At 35.5% G+C, this 10254-nt stretch overlaps 1 pseudogene; it reads left to right on the top strand.

Moving 5' to 3' along the window:
* The first annotated feature begins 6309 nt into the window (after window positions 1-6309).
* On the top strand, window positions 6310-9846 carry LOC125678700 (uncharacterized; annotated as a pseudogene).
* The last annotated feature ends 408 nt before the right edge of the window (window positions 9847-10254 follow it).

The following is a 10254-nucleotide window of genomic DNA, read 5'->3' as shown; positions in this document are numbered from 1 at the left end:
CACCAAAAAGTCGAGACAGTGCGTTATACCGAAAATTAAAACAAATCTATATAAAAACAGCTTTGTACTTTGGTGTATACTAAAATTATTCAGGAAATATTTCATAAATTTATTCCGTAATTTTTAAATCATAGTTCCCTATTTCATTATATCTTAAAAGTTGTGTCAATGATTATTCCTTTTATTTGCTATTTATTCTAAATCTTATATGCGTAATATTTTCGCTTTTTTATGTACCTTATGTTTAACTATCTTCTGTCTAACTACTATTTTTATGTACTTTTAACTCTTGGTTGCCAATTAAAAATATATTATTTTCCATAGGACCAGGATGGATCTGCAATAAATGTTTACATAAAAATATATAGATTTTTTCTCCTCTATAGAACAAGGATACGATTTATCAGTTTAATATTCAATCTTCGTGTAGTGCTCGTTGTTTTAAGTCACGTGATCTTGGGTAAGACCACCATGATGAAGTTTTCCACACTGGGCTTTAATCTTCTCATCAGTAACACGAATACGTTTACGCGTACTATCGTTCCAATAATAGTGTGCTCATTATGAAAGACTTGTGAACATAAATAACTACTTAGAGTATTCAATAGTACAACCTATCGATTGTAAATCATAAGATTTCTTAATTAGTATACCATGCTTTCCAATATAATTCACAAGATCTCCAATATACTTCACAAGATCTCCAATATAATTCACAAGTTGTTTTTTTTACACTGAAATCACAAGATTATTGAATATACATGTAGCAATGCTTTACTCGCCATTCTTGTATGTATGTAAATTGATATTAAAGCAAGCACTAAGACCATCTTTACGCCCTCCGAGGCTCAATATGAAATACATAAATCCTTTTATTGTATTACTGTTCATAAACTAATAGTGTTATAGAACAATCAATCTTACCTTGATCATATTTCAAGCAGCAACCATATTGCTCTTTGAAGAATACAGTAACAGTGGCGCTTTAACGGTGAACGATATATAATATGGACATGATTAAAAGTTTAAAATTTCAATTTTTGTCACGGATCATAACTACATACGTAGACAATGAAAGCTTGAGGTCAAACGCTCCGATGGGTTCATTATGAATTATACAGTGGTTGATGAGTACATTGTCTAAGTAAAACACAGGTAAAAAGGGTGTACGTGTACTGTTAAGCTTGTAAAAAAAAATATGGCCCTTCGAGAATAACAAAATTAGAAAGTACATTTATTCACTCATATTGTCGAGTTGTTGTATGTCTGGGTATAATGAAATATACAAAGAATCTCAACGATTTAAAGGGGTACACTAAGTTAAAAAAAAACTTAAATATCAAATTGATAATAAAATAACTTCACTTAATTTTCTTAAAGCATTCTGTAAATGACTTGTGAAATGATATTCGGGTGACTTTGCTTTGTTTAGAGCATTCTGTAAATGGTGAAATGACCTGAAGATGTTAAATTTAGTTTCGAGAATTCAAACAAATTTGCATGGTATAAAATGAGCAATCAACTCTCCCTCATTATTTTATCAATTTTGAATATCTCCCAAACTATAGTAAGATTTGAATACTCGCACCCTATGTTCATTTCTTAAATCCAATTGTACTTACTACCACATTTTTGGTCAAAGCAAATGTACCCCTTTGTTGTAATGAGTAAGAAGTTACTCCCTTGGAATAAAGTAAAAATAACGTGTTATTCGTCCTAGTGCATACAATTTGGACAATCTTAATCCCAATGAACAACGATTGACAATTCTATAAAATACTAAATATAAGACTTCTCTAAGAGGACATCGGGCTTATCCTGTGGAGTGACAGTGACAGCTGTGAGAAAGCAATGTAATGCGGATGACGCACGTTCCAATTTCATCGTACTCTTCTAATCCTTCAAAAGAGGAGGCAGATCGATGACGCTGAGATAAGCCTGACATGTAATAGATTCATCACTAAATTCCATGTAAACCATAAAATAAAAACATCAAGCTACTTAGTCTACAGTAAGCACAGCGACACTCCATCCACATTTAATAAAATAAGATTTCCTGTGGTTTTTGTGTCTTATTCTGATATATCACTGCGTTCATCCAAAAAAATTAATTTCCTTTTGTGTGCGGCTGTTTTGATTTGAATGAGATTATTGATTATGCTGCCATTCGATTAAGAATACAAACATAATTTTGTTAAAGTAAACCCTTTTAATCTACAGTACATTCATTTATCAGACATTCCTTTTTGGTAAAAATTAGCGCAATCCAACAATAGCAAAGAAATTCTGCAAATCACGATATACCAGTGTGTAAAGAGAGCGATCTAAAGAATGGCGTCTTATCCTGTCCTAGTTAAAATGAAGATAGAGAAATTAGCTTTATTTGTCCTATTGCAAAAAGTCTTAATGAATTTTTGCCTCTCAACCGTCTCCATCCCCTAAACGTCCGGCTCTTCTAATCGCCAGAACGGTACAATAATGGACACTTTAAAGTACACACTGCCCATTCTAAACATTTGCCTCTCAGATGAGAGTGCTTGACAATGGAGAAGACAAGTAATTGCGAGGACCGCGAGTCAGATCTTGAGAGACTGAAGTGACAACTTTTTAACGCAGAAATGGTTTATGAGCTATAATTAAGTAGAGAATCGGTAAGATCTTATAAATATGATAAAAACAATTTACAAATCCAACCGACAATTAATTCTGCAGACCCAGACCTATTAAATCCTATCAATTTCATTATCATAAATTAACTTGAGACTGGAGTTTCCTGTCCCTATTAGCTCCGCTTTCGTGTTATTATTCAAAATCCCAAGTTTTAACGTGATTATGTAAGTGTTTGTGTACATGCACGATGTACACATAAAAAGGGAAATGCAGTTTCTATTTTATATTTCTCGGTGAAAGCACTGAACTTTCAACTTGACAGAAACTTTCTGTCTGTCTCTATCTTTTTCTCACTTTAAAAATGATGCAAGTATGTATAACTTCTTCATAATAGGATATTAACCGGTGTAAAAATGATATAAGCATGTATAAATTTTACATAATTGGAGTAACCGGTGTAAAACTGCTGTAAGCATGTATAAATTCTAAATAATAAAAATAACCGATATAAAAATGATGCAAGCATGTATATATTCTGCATATTAGGATTGACCGACGTAAAATGATTTAAGCGTGTATGAATTCTACATAATAGGATTATCCGATGTAAAATTATGTAATCGTGTATAGATTCTGAAAAATAGGATTAACCGGTAAAAAATTGATGTAAGCGTATGTGTATCTCAAAAAGAACTGTAATTCCTATGGTTGTGAATGAGTTGGACAAATTGATCTTCATGTCACCGACGTAATTCGTTTGGACAAGATATTGCGTGAACTTTAATGTTTTTGGTTTAATAGGTTTCAGAGGCAATTTTACACCGAGTAACTGCTTACCAAGTACCAGTTCATAGTTGTTTATCTTTTTCAATATTAAAGCCAATGTTTTTATAATGTACGATGTCCTACGGTTTAATGTTTTAATGTAAAATGAATGTATAAGGTATAATGTTTAATGCTTTTATAATGGAGGACGTAATGTTGAATATGGCATAAGGTATGTTTAGCAAGGGCTAGCCATGTGTTGCGACAGCCCCATCATAGGCCGTGGCTCATTCGCCAACAAAATAAATTATCACAAAGTTTTTATTTTGCCTTCATTGTGTATACTAATAGGATTAACCAATATGAATTGATGTAAACAGGCATGAATTGTACATACATGTACAAGGATTAACCGATATAAAAACAAGAAATGTTTGTAAAGCATATGCCCCTCCCCCATGGTGCAAAATTGAAAAAGGGTTATACACATGCATCATTTAATTGATATTAGTGCCAAGCAAATTCAAGATATTGAGCAAACAATATTTTCCTATGTCCAGAATGGATTGACCATGTAACCCAAACACCAATAGGGTTCATCAACTCCTTATACTGTACCAAGTTTGGTGTCAATCAAGCAAATTATTCTTATAATATGGGAGATAACATTACTATATCCAGTTTAACTCTTGACCTATGACCATATGAACCTACATTTTATAAGGGTTGTTTACTCCTTATGATGTGCCATTGTACCAAGTTTGATGACTGTCAAGCAAGGGTTCTCAAGATATTTGCGGACATATGGTCTACCGACCGACCAACCGACCGACCAACCGACCAACAGGTGCAAGGCAAAATGTATGTTTCCATTTTACTACAAATGACTGTTTTGTTTCTTAAACACACTTCTAAATCAGAGTGACACAGAACTAGATCTCTTCCATTTATCTCATCATTTAAAAGGTTCACTTCTCTAAGTATGTTGTCACATAGTAATGAAGACAGTTAAGATATGTAATTTTAAAAGGTTGTAGGTTTTCAAGGTTAATTGAAAGGTCAAGGTGTACCAGAATTCGAGTTTTAGATCAATCTTAGAATACACCTAAAGGGTCTACATCTATTTGGTTATCGGTATTTTAAATTCTCACTTTGGGTAAATGATATTGTATTTGATCTTCCATTGTAGCTGCAGTATTAGGGATCTTTCTAGTATATCGGAGTTAGATTTTCTGTATGAAAGAGGAACTCGTTTATTTGTAACCAAATTCTACGTCACATATGCGCAAGGATACATGTACATGTGACTTGTGAATCAAGACTCAACTTTGAAATGACATGTGGAAATATAGATTGCAATGTCCCGAACGATGTCATTTGTCCATCACAACCTTCCACTGTATCTTGAGGTGGAATGAATGGAGGACCTGATATCCTCTCGAGTAATCGTTGGCCAAGTATTTGGTCGTATTCTGCGGTGCATCTTACAGATATAATGAATTAATCTGAAGACAATGTTCGGAAATATCAAGACAATGAATGTGAGGATTCTGAAGTAAAATGATTAAATATCGAACTAAGCCTGTAGACGCGTTTGTACCTTAGCATTTGATCTGAAGAGAAAGAGGTCGTGGATTTTGTGGTATTTTCAACATCTACTACATATCACCCAAAGTACGTTTTGTGAAACAAATTAAACATTTGTTTTGGATGCATAATCAAAAGCGTGAATCATTCGCTTTTAGTCTGACTACAGAATTTCATAGAGCCAAAAATCAAGTTAAGATGAGGGATATCATTCTTAGAAACGTATGACTTGGATGTCGGACACAGAAAAGGAATGCTACACAAACATAAAAGACACCACAGAGTCCTCCACATCTGCTTCGTACTTAGATGTTTTATTGAAAATAGATACATGTATTAACGGCAAATTAACAACTGAACTTTATTACAAACAGGATGATTTCAGCTTCTCCATCGTCAACTTCCAATATTCATGTAGCAATATTCCATCATCTTCTGCATATGGTGTTTATATATCTCAACTGATTCGACACGTAAGAGCTGGTCGAGGCAGGCTACTGACAAACAAGTTGATGTTATTGAGGTTTCAACAGTCTCGTTTAAAGTCAACATTTCGCAAATTCTATGGTCGTTATAATCATCTACTTTGACAATACAAGTTATCAATCATTGGGTCAAATGTTGTCTGGCGTGTTTCATACCGATTGTTAGGCCGTTCTTGCCACACTGATTTTGACTACAGATTACTCCCGTAGGGCTCACGGTGAGTGTGACCGATCGACAGGGGATGCTCACTCCTCCTAGGCACCTGATCCCACCTCTGGTATGTCCAGGGATCCATGTTTGTCCAACTCTTTCTTTTGTATTCCTTATAGGAGTTATGAGATTGATCACTGTTCGTTACCATCACCTATCATTAGAGTTATTATCGCATTAGTATTATCCAATCAAAACGAAAAACATTTGCACGCGGGTGCTGGTTGGCAAATTTTACATGCCAATTAATTAAGAGCCTCAGTATAGACCTACGACATAAATCTCGAGCAATATCATAGAATAACATTAAAGCATGCATGTTCAGACAAAATGACATGCATTGTGCACATCTAGAGATGCTCTACTATCATCCTAAAAAGGTTTCATCTTCATACTTAGTGTAGTTTCCGAGGATAATTCCAGAGAAGAAAGTGGCGAAGAAAAAGACGAAACTCGTATTTATTGAAGATACCCAAACACGTGTACGTGTTTATCATTTCCTAACATCTACATGTATTGGTTGTTAACATTGTCACCTAGTCATGTGACATTAATATTCATGGCACGGGCTGTTAGGGCCCGTGCAAGGTATTGCATACAGGTAAAGGCTCTTTCTCGTGCAGTCCGGACGCTTTTACTAGTCTACCTGACATGGGCGATTCTGGAGATGAAATGTCCCTATTGGAAAACAACGACAGCAACACAGTGCCTAAAGAAACTCTTGGTAACCCTTCAATAGAAATTTCAGACATTGTCAAGCTCGTTACGGGGGTTTTACAAACTGATTTTCCAAATCTGTCAGATCAGCTTAAATTAGAGCAGATCGAATCTATCGCAAAGAAACTTAAAGAAAATTCGGTCCTTAAAATCAAATACAAAGGAAATCGCGCACAATACGATTTCAACGCGGAAATACTTGACGGAATGGACAACTTAAAATTGAGAGCACTCAATAAAAAAGACAGCGAGTCGGTGACTATTATAGGCGATTTAAAAAGGAATCTGAAAACCCACCAGAAACACATTAGAACAGCCGATTCCTCCCCAGCAGGCTGGAGAACGGTTAACGAGTATCAATCAAGAGAAATATCGGATAAATCGGATGACGAAAGGAAAATCCAAAGTGCTGAAAACCGCACCCTCAAACAAAAACACGGACAGAACAAGCGCTTTAATCCCTATGGAACTACACAGCCCCACCAGCGGCAGCAGCAGCAGGCTCAGCAGCCCAACTTGCTTCTTCTGGGTCTTATTCTACTGCAGTATTTCCATACATGTACCAGCAACAGCCCTTTCGTGGCAAACCCACAAGGCGTCAACCACAAGCCAGTGATGTTTGCTTCAGTTGTTTCGCTACTGGACGCTGGAAAAGAAACTGTCCCAAAAACAACCACAAAGTCAATGATAAGTATACAGGTTATTCTACCATTGCTGGCCAGGTTAAATTCTTTCTGAAAAATTATACGAAAATATCAATGATAAAAAACAATTTACAAAGAAATATTGGCAAATGGAGAGAAATCGGTACAAATCCATTTATTTTGAAAGTTATTGAATCTGGCTATGAAATTCCATTTGTTTCAAATCCACCTCAAATGCTATTTCAATATAATAGGTCTACTATTCATAGTACTGAATTTGTTACATCCGAAATTTCGGACTTCTTGAATAAAGGTTGTGTAATAGAAGTTCCATTTCAGCCATTTATTTGCAGTCCTTTGAGTGTCGCCGAAAACAGGACCAAAAAGAGGTTAAATAAATATGTAAAGTATGATAAGATCAAGTTTGAAGACTGGAAGACAGCACTAGATTACTTCGAAAAAGATGTTTTTGCATCAAATTCGATCTAAAATCAGGATATCATCATATAGACATAGCTAAAAATAATCAGACTTATTTGGGATTTCAGTGGAATAACACATATTATTGCTATACTGTTCTTCCTTTTGGCCTTTCATCTGTTCCGTTTATTTTTACTAAATGCTTAAGACCGGTTGTAAAGTTCTTGAGGAATTTAATGTGGCATCAGGATCGTATTATATTTAGATGCCGGTTTGGTGTTTGCTTCTACGGAGAGTCAATGTATTTTAGACTCTACTTTCATCCAAGAAACGTTGTCAGATACTGGACTTTTGGTCAATTTTGAAAAATCAGAATTTAAACCAACTCAAGTCATTGAATGGTTAGGTATTACATGGAATTCAAGGTTATTTTTCATTTCAGTTCCAGATAGACGAATAGACGATACATTTAGTTGTTTATAAAGAACAATCAGTCGATTTCCCAACGTAACTGCAAGGGAACTGGCAAAAGTAGTGGGGAAAATTATTTCCATGACGCCCGTGATGGGTAATATATGGTGACAAGATTTTCTTCTTTTGAAATTGCCAAAAGGGAATCGTGGGATTCCGGATTATTGTTTGATTATCAAAACCAAGTTTTTGACGAACTTCGTTTTTGGATAAAATGTATTCACAGTGAAAATATAAGATTTCTACAGTCTGTTAAAAAAAAAGAATGTTATCATTTATTCAGATGGCAGTGATTTGGCATCAAGTGCTTACATAGTTGAAGTCAATTCAAAGGTGTTCCACTTGATGTGGAAAGAACACGAGAAAACTAAGAGTTCGCCTCGGAGAGGATTGAAGGTCATAGAGTTGGCATTCGTTTCTTTTCAGAAAGAATTACAAAATATGACAGTGAAGAGGTTTACAGAGAATCAAAATTGCACAAAGATAGTACATTCCGGTAGCAAGTAGCATGACTTACAAGTTTTGGCATACATTATTTTCAGAATATGTGTCAAAAACAATTTTTTTTTTTATGTTTAATGGGTTCTGCGAAAGGAAAACGATAAAGCAGATTATATTAGCAAATTTATTGATCATGACGATTGGGAGATTACTATAGAATATTTCGAATTTGTAAGTACTATGTTTGGCCCTTTTTCCGTTGATAGATTTGCTAACTTTAACAATCGTAAAGTTGTTAGATACAATTCAAAGTTTTAGAACCCTGAATCGGAAGCAGTGGATTGTTTTACACAAGATTGGATATGTGAAAATAATTGGTTGATTCCTCTCATTGATTTGATGGTTTCTACAGTAAAACATTTACTAGAATGCAAAGCACATGGTACACTGATCATACCCAACTGGCCTTCCGCCACTTTTTGGCCCATGTTGTTCGCTCAGGATATTTATTATAAGGCTTATGTGAAAGATGTGCTTTTGTTTAGAGATACTCGAGATATATTCATTCATGGTCGGAACAAAAAGTGTATATTTGGCTCCATACATTTTGATTCTGGAATACTTGTGCGCTTGGATGCGACCATATCGTAAGGTTGGTTGGTGTACACCCTCGCATAAGTGAGGGATGTATTGCAGAAGACAAGTGGTCCTGGTACATCCATAAGTGTGTATTGCAGACGATGAAGGTCCTGGTACACTTTAAATTCCGAGTATATATATTCATAGATTATACATTAATGGTTCGTTTTAAAATACACTTTTTTCAGATATATTCAAGGTGGGCAGATGGAAGGAAAGCGTGCGAAAGTTGCAAAATTATCGTCTATCAGAACTTGCTTCTGAACTACCTAAATACTGCCTGGCATCCAAGGCGAATGATACAACAATACAATATTGGTATGCATTTAACACCTTTTGCAAATGGTGCAACGGGTTCAGTCCTGTAATCATCCCGTGGGGATCCGGGTTAGAATAGATCCTCAGTACCCCCTTGCTTGTCGAAAGAGGCGACTAAATGGGGCGGTCCTTCGGATGAGACCGGAAAACCGAGGTCCCGTGTCACAGCAGGTGTGGCACGACAAAGACCCCTCCCTGCGAACATAGGCCTACATTTTGCATTCCTTCACCAGCAGTGGTGACGTCTCCATATGAGTGAAATATTCTCGAGAGGGACGTTAAACAATATTCAATCAATCAGTCCTGCAATCCATTCTCTTTCTGCTTCGGAGACCAACGTAGAACTTTACATTATTCACTTAGCAAAGGAATATAGATCGTCCGCCAATTACATTCAGCTACTCATGGTATCAGTTGGGCACATTCTCTAGCAGGTTATGTTCATCTTTGTGACTCTGATCATGTGAGAACTGATAAGGAGGGGGCAATAAGGGAAACATCAAAACCAGCTACCAAAAAGGGAACCGATTACACTTGAACACTTGAGGACTCTTGTATCTACGTTGGGAAGAGATTTAAATTTGTACAATTTGAAAAAATTGCGTGTATGTTTATTAGGTTTTGCAGGTTTTTTCAGATTCTCGGAAATAGTTAATATTACTGTTTAAAAAGCATGGTTGGTGGCGGTCGGACAAAGCTAAAGACGGCTATGTCAAAGAAAATTTATTCGGAAAACTAAGTGACAAAACATTTGGGTATTTAGTATACATAGTACTGTTCTTCTTTATAATCGAAATAATTAAACTGCACATAAGAGCGCTTCATATCCTATCTAACGTGTTTGTGTTTATTTTATAAAGGTTTTATGTTCGTTTGAGTGAAACGAATAAGAACATAAATGTATTTATTGAAGACACCTAAACACGTGTACGTGCTTATCATTTCC

Source organism: Ostrea edulis, chromosome 2 (assembly GCF_947568905.1).
Source record: "Ostrea edulis chromosome 2, xbOstEdul1.1, whole genome shotgun sequence".
Classification (NCBI taxonomy): Eukaryota; Metazoa; Mollusca; class Bivalvia; order Ostreida; family Ostreidae; genus Ostrea; species Ostrea edulis.
This window is presented reverse-complemented; position numbering and strand designations above follow the sequence as displayed.